At 45.8% G+C, this 12,469-nt stretch overlaps 1 protein-coding gene across 1 annotated transcript in view; it reads right to left on the bottom strand.

Annotated features, from left to right (window-relative positions):
- The window catches only part of Syt1 (Synaptotagmin 1), a 182,346-nt gene extending 175,072 nt beyond the window's left edge, over nucleotides 1–7,274 (bottom strand). The window contains exon 1 of the mRNA XM_089559811.1: nucleotides 6,300–7,274. The gene's annotated coding sequence lies outside the window, so the exon portion shown is untranslated. The remainder of the gene's footprint in view (nucleotides 1–6,299) is intronic.
- Between the last annotated feature and the right edge of the window lie 5,195 nt (nucleotides 7,275–12,469).

The following is a 12,469-nucleotide window of genomic DNA, read 5'->3' on the forward strand; positions in this document are numbered from 1 at the left end:
GGGGTATAGCATTGCCAGCGGTGTGGTACAGAGGGCAAAACGCATGTCTAGAACACGCTCTGAACGTGTTTCGGGCGTAGCACGCGATAACCAGCGATAAGATTTGGTTAAAAATGGTCTGGATGTAAACATGTGCTGTTAAACTCATATAATTTCATTATCATTTTTTGCTTTCATGGTCGCAGCGGCTGTGAGAGCTCTGGAACACACAGTTTGGTTGTTCTAGGCATGCGTTTTGCCCTCTGTACATCACAATGCAGCTATGACGTGCTAATTAGCATGACGCCTCACTAATATTGAATAGTCACCTTTCTACCTATTACTGTTAGACTCCTTAATTACTGAGAGGCATGTAGCCCACCGTAAGTAATATAGATACCCCTTTTGTCAAATTTCGAAAACCCACTTACCCGGGGAGCTGTGGCCCAACAAACTGAGGCTACATCGGCGAAAATACATGCGCTTTCGAGAAACTTGGAGGCAAAGCAACCTCTCCAGTGCCCTAACTGGTCGAAATAGCCAAAACTTATTGGGCCACAGCACCGGGGCTAACCGTGTTTTCGAAAGTCTAAAAACTGGTATGGATATTAATTAGGCTGGGCTACACACCTCTCAATGCTTATGGAGCCTAAGACTAATAGTAAAAAGTTAACTATTGAATATTAGTTAGCCATCCTGCTAGTTAGCACGTCTTAGCTATATTGTAATGTACTAAACCACTGACAATTCTATGCCGAAAAAAGTGGTCTTCTAACTGAAAAAGCCTATTTTTCAAACCTGTGTAGTCTTAGGTGAAACATCCTGTATAACAATATCTTTCTATGACTCTTTATATTTACTAGCCAACTCGTATAGCTATTTCAAAATGACTGACACAAGAGAAACGACTATAAGGTGCAAATATCTGAGTCGACAACACATTTTTTGGCGCATTTGCTTCGGGACAGTTGAAGAGTTTCGAAGTGCTGAACAAGCAGGAGGTGATGTTTCCTATGATGTACTTGCAATTAAATACAGGTCAATGCTATTCTGTACACAGGGCGTTTAGGTGGTAACGACCGCTTAGAAGTAAATGTGCCGTTCAAACTCCTCAACGATCCATTACTTCAAGTGCGTGGAGAAATCTTAACTATCTAAAGATTATCATCATCATCATCATCAGTCTGACTACCTCTGCTGCAGGGCAAAGGCCTCTGCCATGCCTCTCCAATTAACCCTGCCCTAATAATAGTATAGGAGGTACGATTCGGCTCAGAAAAAGAACATGCGTGTATTGCGCATATAGGCTTGCCACGTGGATCCAAAATCTAAAAAATAAAGAATATTTGCGAGCTGAACCTGAACTTATGAGGAATGTAATAGCGGAGCGCATGTAATCAATTTCCGCCACATCTGGTTTTCAACCGCCACCAGCACCGCACAGCATACGAGCGCTTTTCAATTTTTTTTTCAGTAAAAATGCTGCAAATAAAACCGGAAAAAAATTCCTGGACCTTTTTATAAGTAGAATGTCAAACCGTTCAGCCGGCGTGGCAGGGTAGTGAAAGATTCGATTCCCATCGACTGAAAAAAAAAATTGCAATAGATACTTTGGACGACCTGATTAGCTTGCTCTCAGATTTCATCAAAGGAAGCTTGATGAGGCAGACTAATTAAAACATTCCGTCATTTAAACCTGATCGGCACGGGCGTTCCAGTATCCACTTTAATTAGGCAGTAATTTTGCTTCATCCTTAAAACACGAAGCACAGAAAACTTAAAATCTGGCGTGGCGATTTCACATTGTAATCATGATTCCGCTGCCCACGGTTCCACTACGGATTAATAACAAAGTGGACAATGACAAGGGTAACTGTCGAACACGGGCTATTAATTAGAAGGGATCAGAATTACTCCTGCAGAAGCGAACGTCTAATTAGGCAGTGAGTGTAGCTGATCATTACAATAATAGACGTGAAGTTCTATCCTCCAGGTCTGAAATGTAAACACTCTCATTCTAATTACGTCGTCTCCGACAATGCCTCTGTCTTCTTGCAATGCGAATAAAAAACAAACAGAAATAGAGAAAAAAACTCTTGTGGAAAGGGGGAAACAAAAAAAAGCAGCGCACTGCATTAGGAGTCCAGCAAACGTCAATAAAGATTGGTATCGATCAGCGTGGCTGCACGAACACTTTTTCTGCCTGCCGAATCAATACGGAGGAAGCGTGCCTTTCAGGCCATTTGCTGGACACACGCAGTGAAGAAAAAAAAGCAAGCAAAAAAGAAACAAGGGCAATCGTGGTGGGCCGCAAAGCGTTCAATGTCAGAGACAAGCACGGGCCGGTAGAGTTACGGCTATCGTCGGTTCTTCCGTCCACCGTTGCCTTGGTTTCGAAGTTCGCCTTTCTTGTCTTGTTCTCGCTAGCTTTTATCTAATCGTCTTCCTCACACGTCAGCACCATTTCTTCTGATATAAAAAAAAGGGTGCACAGCTGCCGGCATTAATAAGTGACCAAGGCGGACATGATAGGGCTCCGTGGTGAACTTGTCAGACGGGCGGGCGCCATTATTTATTAACGGTCCCTGCATTTCCGTACTGCTAGCCGAACATTTCTGTTTGCCAAAAGCACGATGTCCATGTTGAAAAAAAAAAAAGCAATTTCACTCGCTCATCTTAAGACGAGTGGTTCATGTTCTCACTCTTACCACGTATCCCGACCTCACCGTCAGTGCCGTCGCATCTAGGTCGAGTGTTTGGTATTGATAATTATTTAATGACTAGTTCTGCCACCACTTTATTAGCTGCTAGTTCGGAGCAAAAGTAAATGCAGTAAAGAGTGCAGAAACGTAGATGCTTCGATGATATACGGTTTTTGTTAGCTTTGCAAACCAATAAATAATGGTTTGTTGGCAGTTCTCTCTGGCCGCCGCGGTGGCTCAGTGGTTATGGTGCTCGGCTGCTGACCCAAAAGACGCGGGTTCGATCCCGGCCGCGGCGGCTGGAATTTCTTTGAAGGAGAAATTCTAGAGGCCCGTGTACTGTGCGATGTCAGTGCACGTTAAAGAACCCCAGGTGGTCAAAATTTCCAGAGCCCTTCACTACGGTGTCTCTCATAGCCTTAGTCGCTTTGGGACGTTAAACCACATAAACCAAACCAAACCAGTTATTTCTGTAATAAATCGGGTACATCCATCAATACACTCACTGCGACAATTGACCAGCTAAAGGTATATACGCAGAATGGATGTAATATACAGCGGAACACGAAAACGCAGCGTAATGCGCATAAATGAAAACAAAATACAGGCTCAGCGAAATAGATGCGCGTACACGCACACGCACACATACGCAACACGCACAGACAACACACGCGCCTAACAGCTACGATCATCCAGAAGAACCCATTGCTATTCGGCAAAACTTTACAAGTTTCAAAAATGCCGGAAAACAAAAAATTGAATTAAGCAATTTCTGCAATCAAAGTCCTGCTATCTGCATGACTTTTTGATTTTCGTCGTAGGTTAAAACTATGCGATGCATGTAATGAAAAAGAACTTCGAGATCTCGAAATGCATTTTCTTGCGGTGAAGTTTTGTCGAAGTTTGCTGGATTTTCAACCAAATTTCCGCCAGCTGGAAATATTGAGGGCAACGGAAACAATCATTGCTAAAAAAGGAACTAACAAGCGACTAAGAGGTGGGACTAACAACTCGCTCCGAAAATATGTGCTTCAAACTACAGAAAAGTTCTGAGCGAAAATGGATCGCAGCTGGCAAAGTAGGGAGTTGTAAACGAAGCAATCGTTCGTGTCTGTTCAATTACGAAATTTATTTTGCGCATTATTAAATCTTCATACTCCACTAAACCAAAGCCTGAGAAGAGTCCCAGGTTTTATCCAGTCGGACTAATCCATGTTAATCCTTTATAAAGCACTACCTTTGTGCGTATCTCACATGCATACAAATCGTATAATTGCACTAGCAATGCCTCCAGGAAGTGAATGACAATTTTGAAGCTGTGTCGACCGCTTATCTTGTAGAAAATGGGGGCACACATTTTCACCAATGACTTTGCAACCTCAAAGGTGGTACGTATAGAACCGCAGTCTTTCGAAAGTATCAAAAAACTCGAGTGAGAATAAAAACTTCTTCAAGAAACATTATGAAGCAGTTGGCTGATGGAAAAGACTGGAAAGCCGAACAATTCCTCAAATGTTTACCCCCTTTAGAAGTATCTCGTTGAACACTACATCCGCGCTTGTAAAAACGCACAGAATACCAGCGAGGCCTATAATAAAAAATAAAAACACACTGAATGGTTTGGTTGATAGTTCGGTAGTGTTCAGCACGCAAAAGCAATGCATGTAAATGCACCTTGTTCTATTTCCCGACACCTGAAGCAAGTGGGACACATGCGTACCGCTACCCTGTAACAGCTACGCTTATAATATTCGGCAAAAGTTTCGTGATCTGTGAGTGAGCGTTCATCTCCATGTCGTTATGAGTTGAGTTAGCTTCCTTAAAGGCGATAATGATAAAAGGACCCTCGCTACTGTATAGGAACATAAGGTAAAGCTTTGAACAGTACGAATGGTAGCATAGTGCGCTGTCCCGATGGAAGAGTCGTCGTGCTCTGGCTTTATGCGCAATACCGTTCTTGCAATCGCTAAGCTTCTCCCTCGAAACCTCATTTTCTGAGGGAGCTATTTTAGTCACCCAGGTCAGGAACCAGCACACAGACGCCGAGATAACGCATGCAGGGTTATCGTTGAACAGCTGTGCAGCGCTCACAATCAATCAACAGGCTTTGAGTGAGCGGCCATATAAAGCACACCCATTCGCTTGCTGCGTCACCGCGTAAAGCTAACGCACAAAAATGGAGAATATACATCGCAGCAAAGTATATTTCTAAGTGTAACCAAACCGCCAACAGGAATTTTATGGACGGATATTCAGCGAATCATGTGCTGATTGTGTTGTAGTACAAAGATTGAAGTGCGGCCTTTTGTTACCGATGGTCAAAAGACGTGCCGGCTGGAACAGTTATTTCTGAGGTATTATTAAGGTTATAAAAGCCCTCTAAAGATTTTCATTCCCTTTTTATTCATGGAAGTAAAGATTTCTTTGAAGTAGGCCTGTGATGATCTTGATATTGGTATTTGGTTTGCTTTGGTTTATGGAGGCTTAACGTCCCAAAGCGACTCAAGCTATGAGGGACGCCGTAGTGGGGAGCTCCGGAAATTTCGACCACCTGGGGTTTATTAACGTGCACTGACATCGCACAGTACACGGGCCTCTATAACTTCGCCTCCATCGAAATTCAACCGCAGCGGCCGGGATCAAACCCACGTCTTTCGGGTCAGCAGCCGAGCGCTGCATTGAAGCTTCTAGTTTCAGTGGTAGTGATCCTTAAGTGCAACTGAGTATCAACGAGCACTGAGCAGGTCCTGGGCACGACTCTAAATATTAGTGGAGCAACGTAATTCACTCATATAGGGTCTCGTCCCGCCGCGGTGGCTCAGTGGTTACGGCACTCGGCTACTGGCCCGAAAGACGTGGGTTCGATCCAGGCCGTTGCAGCCGAATTTCGATGGAGGAGAAATTCTAGAGGCCCGTGTACTGTGCGATGTCAGTGCACGTTAAAGAACCCCAGGTGGTCGAAATTTCCGGAGCCCTCCACTACGGCGTCCCTCATAGCCTGAGTTGCTTCGGGACGTTAAACCCCAATAAACCAATCATATAGGATCTCTACATTGTAATCCCAAGACCATTTTCATTCCTAAGCCAATGTTAATTTTAGTCTCGAAAACATTGACATTTTTTCAACAGGTGCTGCAATAGTCGCTCATGTAGTCGCTTGAAAGCATGCCACTGAGAAACGTCTACATTGGAGCCGGGAAGTTAAAAACAAGACACTACCCCTGCATACGTCTTTTCAGCCATTAGTACAGTGAATGGCATCTGCTTACTGCGTAGCAAAGAAAAAAACTTGTCTACCCAGCTCTCCACAAAATAGAAACCACTCGTCACAAGAGCGTCGTCGCTTCTCTCGAGTGCAGCTCCATGACCTCACTCGCCGAGTCCTTGACGGCTCGACAAAACCCTGCGAAGCCCGAACATATGCCGGGCCTCCAGGGGCAGCGCGCGCGGAGCCGATACTGCGCTCTGCGTACGTCACTAGGAACGCGGGGGCGAGTGAGGGTAGTGCTTGACGAAGCAACGACAAAAGGAGACTCGTACGCGCAAGCAGGGTTCGCAACCCTGCATCCTTTTTCCTCTTCTAGATTGACGTAAACGGAGTAGAGTGGGGCGACTCACCTTGCGTTTAGTCGTAGAGAGGATGGATCGTCGTGCAGCTGCTACGAAGCGCTGGATCTCTCTCTCTCTCTCTCTCTCTTTCGCGTAGGTTGTGCTTTCTCCCTTTCAGCTCTCCCCTTTCTCGTGGTAGTGCTCCTCTTGCGTGCAGCGGCGAAGCAAGAGTAGAGCTTGAACGTCTCGGTGCGTGCAGGAAATTGTGTAAAAGAAAAATGAAACAGGAACTGTCTCCGAAGCACTCCCTCGAAGCAGAGGAGGACACACAGCACCGACGCCCCTTCTCTTCGTATCCCTTTCGTCCCGATTTCACTCCTCCCTCAACGAAAAGGGGGGAAAATAGGGAACGACGACGGCGAACAAGCGAAGCGCGTACGTGCGGCGAGGGGGGCCGGCGAATATTGCCGGGGCGTCGATGGGAGAGGCGCAGCTCCTTTCTGGAAGGGTCGTTCCGAAGGGCGATGCGGTGCTTTTCGGACGTCTCCTGCGTGGGCCCCCGGTCGCTTCGTTTGAGAACGGCTTGTTTGTTCTCTCAACGCCGCCTCCGGGCAACACTGGGTCTTCTTCTTTCGGGACGGTCGTCGTAGGAGTGCCCGGAGGATCGGGGAAGACTTACAGGAGGAAGGGAACCGTGTCGCCGCAGGCGCTGAATACGGTCGGTCTCAGTCGTGCCGCGTTCCCCCTTCCATGGCTGCTGCTGCTGGTAATGCCTGCAGCGCTCTCTCCCCCTGGCGAAGTAGACGACGGCGACGGGTGGTCGACGAAAGCTCCCCCTGTTCGTCTGTAGAGTGCGTGTGCAGCTTCGTTTGCGTCTCCCTTTTTCCCTCGCCGTCGGTCGGTCTCGGGCTTCCTCTTCACGGTGTGGTTCGATCACCTCTTCTGGCTTCCTCTTTCCTTGTTTATTTTCTCTTGCGCAGGTGTCGGTAGGGAGTTTCCACCCCGCGAGACGCGTATCACCCGTCTGCGTCGTCGCCAAGATGGCAACGCTGTACCCTCTGACCGGGAAGACAGCTTCCCGAAGCGGCCGCCGCGGAGTCAGCGGCGCTGCAGGCGTTCTCTGCGCGAGCGTGCGCCTTGCGCTGTGCGTTTTTTGTGTGCTGTTTTTGATGGTGGACGCAGCAGCCGCCGTCGGCTGCCAATCGATAGCGCTTGCGGTCGATAGAGGCCGCCACCTCACACGCGTCGCTCTGAAAGCGGCAATCGGCGGTACGTCACGTGGCAGTGACGTCAGGGTTTGGATTTTAAAAGTGGTGATGGAGCCGTCGGCAGTTAGTAGCGAAAGTATATAAACGTTCCTCTCTCCTGTGAAACTGCAACCAGTTCCTGAGCTGCATTACTAAAATATATGCTCTGGTATATAATGCAACGACTGCTTCTCTTCCGTTTGCCACCCACTGAAGCGAAATGTGATGCTCAAACATGTATCTCACCTTTTTCCTCTACCTGCCAGCATCGAGGGGGCTTACTTTTGGCCCGCGGATCCCATTGGGCTCCGGGCAGTCTGGATCATTTGACACAAATGGCATATCATAAATTGCCACCACCCTGAAGGGCATTCTACAGATCCGGATTACGACCGACTGTGACGAAGTTTACGTCGTCTTTCGTCTGAATGTGCCGTATGCAAGTATCACTATAATACAAATCCGAGTTATATGCATTTGGCGGTATGTGACTTCGGTTTGTTTACACACACTTGAGAAACTCTATTAGGCGAAAATAAATTGCTTGCTGCACATAGTTAATTACAGTCATATTAGTGACTACCTAAATATGTATGCGAAATGGCGGAAGTCGTGGCATGAAAGCTCTTAGCTTCAGCCGAGCAGCAAAGGTTTTGTTTTTAAGCGCCCGTACAACCCCCCTCAAAAATATACAGCCCAAGAGGTTTTCCTCTAAGTTGTTTACCGTGGATCCCGAGTACATCAAGCACTCCAAACCTCGGAAGGATTGAGGATGCAAGGACATTACTCTTTCGAGAGATTACCGTCGCTGAGGATGCCTAACGAGGCGCGCATGAGGCCTCACATGCACACTTCTGAGGGCGGGAGGGGGGGGGGGGGGTTGTGCCCACGCAGTCCATAGAACGCGCTGTGGTTATGAAATCTGCGCTACAAAACACGGGCCATTCCAGAATAATCCAGATTCCGCCTGACACATCAGTTCGAGGTAACCGGCATTTACGGACGGAAGTCATAATGTGAACTGTTGAACAGTTACTACACCTGTATTTACGTGGCTATTTAGGTGTGGCAAACACTTCGATATTAGATGCGAGCGTTGTCATTCGCTGCATCCAGGACGGAGGTAAGTTTTTACACCCAGCTTCCTGTTACCGGCCTATACTTATTCAAAAAGCTCTCAAGTTCAGGAGCTGAGTTACAGCGGACATTCTGAATACTATCATGAACGCTGCTGCTTGATGCTGAGCTCTTATATATCGTAATAACCTGGCGAGACCTTCTCAATGAGTTAACGAAAGCAGGAAGAAACACTGTTTCGTGCGGCCTGTAAATGGCTGCATTAAAATATCGCCCGTTTTTTGGCATCAAAAGTTTCGTTCCAAGTTTTGATATTTCCGCTATGTTCCCCTTCAATATCCGTCTGCGCAAAAGACTTCCTTGTATTCTTGTTTGATAGGTTGTCCGCTAAATAGACGTTCACAGGAAAAAGGATATAGACGACTGGAAAGAAGCGCAACTTTCAACTTCAATGTCGACAAAAGAAGCCAGGCGTACTTATATATCCGCTGATAACCAGAGATGAGCTGCGTGACGGAGCGTGAACCCAACAACCAAACAAAAGAGAGATGAATAAGGCATATCTAAGGGACATTATAACAAACCCAAGAATGTGAACGTATCAAACACATGCCGAGGTATGGTAAAAAGGGAGCATTCATATCGGCTGACAACAATGCATAAAATGAGAAAACAGAGCTGTATGAAAGATGATACTGAAAAAGAAGGGCATAACATCATAAAAATATGCATAACAACATGACGAAATTTATAGCAAAGAAACGAAACAAGTGAAAAGATGGGGATAAAAACCGTGTAAAGGGTGGCAAATAAAATACAAGCACATTAAAAGTTCTAAAAGGAAACTAATATACAGAGAAGCGAACGGGTTAGGAGTCTAGATATAAACATCCAAAAAGGTAAGTTCATTCTTAGAAAGGTTAATAGAAGGTGTGCTAACGTACTTGTCTTTCCTTATGTCAATGAAAAAGGCCTCAATTGCTTCTATTTCGGTCTTGTCCTGAGCCTTAGCTAGAAACTTAGTTTCATTAAACTTGGGGTAGCAGTTCTGGCAACTGCTGCAGTGTAAGGGAAGGTTATCTAAAGATTTGTTCTTCAGGTTGACGTTGTGCCTGCGGGCGCGCTGATTGAAACATTTTCCGGTTTGACCAACATACACTTTGCCGCACGTCAAGCGAATCTCATACACAACATTGGCAGTGCATTGCGTGTACACGGTTTCATGCTTGATATTACAGACCTTCTTAACACGCTTCTTGGTCACCTTCACACATCATTTCGCCAGTTTGCAAGGAGCCGAAAAAACCAGCTTAACCCTGGGACGAGACGAAACGTTCTTCAAATTGTGTGAAAGACCGTGCAGGTAATGCATAACCTGCACAGATTTCAGTTCTCTCTGATGTTTAGCAGGGTCCGATTTTTAAATTTTTTGCAAAAGGTTTTCAGACATGTTGGTGACCAGATCTGCAGAGTAACCTGCAGAGGAAATTCGGTTGATCTGGCACTGGAAACTTTCACCTATCTTGTGGGCGCCGGATTTTTCTAATGCAGATTTCATGCAAAGAGATACTACGTCACCCTGAGAAACAAATCTGAAGGTAACCTTCCGTTACACTGCGGCAGCTGCCAAAAGTGCTTCCCTAAGTTTATTATCCCCATCTTTTCACTTGTTTCTTTTCTTTGTTATAAATTTCGTCATGTTGTTAGGCATATTTTTATGGGGCTAGGCCCTTCTTTTTCAGTGTCATCTTTCATACAGCTCTGTTTTCTCATGTTATGCATTGTTGTCAGCCAATATGAATCCCCCCCCCCCGCCCCCCTTTTTTTTACCATACCTCAGCCCGTGTTCGATTTGTTCACATTCTTGGGTTTGTTATAATCTCACGTAGACATGCCTTTTTGCTCTCTCTTTTGTTTGGTTTATGGGTTCACGCTCCGTCACGCAGCTCATCTCTGGTTATGAGCGGATATATAAGTGTGCCTGGCTTCTTTTGTCGTCATTATAGTTGAAAGTTGCGCTTTTTTCCTCTCGTCTCAATCCTTTTTCCTTTGAACGTCTTTTTAGCGCACAACCTATCAAATATGAATATGTACCAACTAGCCCGACAAAAAGCCTTACTTAAGCACCTTGTATTCTTGGTCAAGAAAAGTTTCGCAGCTGGGACGTGTGCCATACAGAGGCAGGGCTCTGCTCACTGGAAAATTTTAGAGTAGCGCATTTCTTCTCCCCGTGCCGGCGCACTTGGAAACAGCATGGCCAGCGTGTTGCAAGAACAGCTAACACAAAGATTTTCAGTGATTTGTGCACATCCGCGACATTCCGTTGCCTATGGTCTCTCCGTTAGGACCTCTACACACGCGCAAGGTATTGCCTACGTGAGTTACAAAAATAATTGTTTCCAGTTTGTTCTGAATGTTCCTTCACAATATCACTAAATGTGTTTGTGCGAACTGCGCACAAGTTTATTTTGTGATTTAGAATAAACACATCATTACCCATGCCAACCACGTGATACAATAGTCACGCCATATCATGCCGTTGGCGTCGGCCAATGACATTCCAGATCCCTCGGTGGGGAGAAGGGATTGAGATGGTCGCAAAATTTTTCTAGTGACTCTACCTTTAGATTGTCAGTGGCCCCCTGTCAGCAGCTTATGTCTCCATGTGAAGCTTCTGCCGAAGCTTCATGACGAAGAGAAGTAGTGAAGAGTTTTGGCAGAATGTCGCAAAATTTTTCTAGTGACTCTACCTTTAGATTGTCAGTGGCCCCCTGTCAGCAGCTTATGTCTCCATGTGAAGCTTCTGCCAAAGCTTCATGACGAAGAGAAGTAGTGAAGAGTTTTGGCAGAACGTCTGAAGCACGTGCTTGTAACTACACCTCCTACTTACAAACAACAGCCCTACTAGGTGAATTTGCGAATTTTGGGCATACGTTAGTAGGTACCTGAAGCCTGCTTTGTAGCAAGCGGCCGATCTGCTCACAGGCTGGTAGGCAACTGGCAGGTGTGCATACTTGGCAGGCCTTTACCATGATGATGGCCTTCAAGGTAAATTCTTTTAGGTAGAAGGCCTTAAGCCAAAAACTGTGTCAAGACAGAAGGTAGGGCAAGTTGGTACAACATTCTAAAGAAAGGTCAATGCGAAAGATATGTACAATAATGACCTAATAATAATAATAACTCAGAGGCCCTTACTGTAAACGTCTTTAAGTCAAAGGATGATTCCTCATGCATAGAACTTAAGGACCTAAGTGCCCACCGCAACTAGTGCCACTGCACAATATTCTGTGCATAGCCGTGCGAAACCGTGTGCTAATGTTTCTTCGACGGAGCATGACAGGTCTATAAGCAAATGATTGAATGAATATGTCTACTGGACGTGAAAAACAGCCTAAAAATGTTCCTGGACAAAATCGCTCAGCTTGAGTCTTTCGTTTCCTAAAGTACGCCAGAGACAGGTGTAAACAAACTTAAGATTGAAAACATGTTTCATTTAAGGCAACATACACACACACGGACCCTGCGCTTGGTTCGTGGACACTATAGTCACTTATATGCCATAAAGCCCAATGTAACAGAACATGAAAACGCGAACGGTTAGAAATAGCCTTAAAGTGACTGCAGTACATCGTAATTTTTTAGTACTTCCCCGAAACTGAGTTTGAGCGCACTCAGCGGAGTTTGGCAGCTGAACGCGAGGACAAGGACAGGCAGGCGCAATCGGAGGGCAACGCCAACCAACGTCATGTTCACGTCGAGCAAAATAAAAGTAAACCAATTTTCAAGGTTAGTTTTATGATCAGGATGATGATGCTGATGATGAAGACACGTATTGAAAACCAGAAATGCTTGGTTTATGGTAGGACTGATAGGGACTCATGCTCCTCTTCTGGACTGACCTTTCCGAAAGCCCGG

This window comes from Amblyomma mixtum, chromosome 9 (genome assembly GCF_055824585.1).
Source record: "Amblyomma mixtum isolate Tamu chromosome 9, ASM5582458v1, whole genome shotgun sequence".
NCBI classification, from domain to species: domain Eukaryota; kingdom Metazoa; phylum Arthropoda; class Arachnida; order Ixodida; family Ixodidae; genus Amblyomma; species Amblyomma mixtum.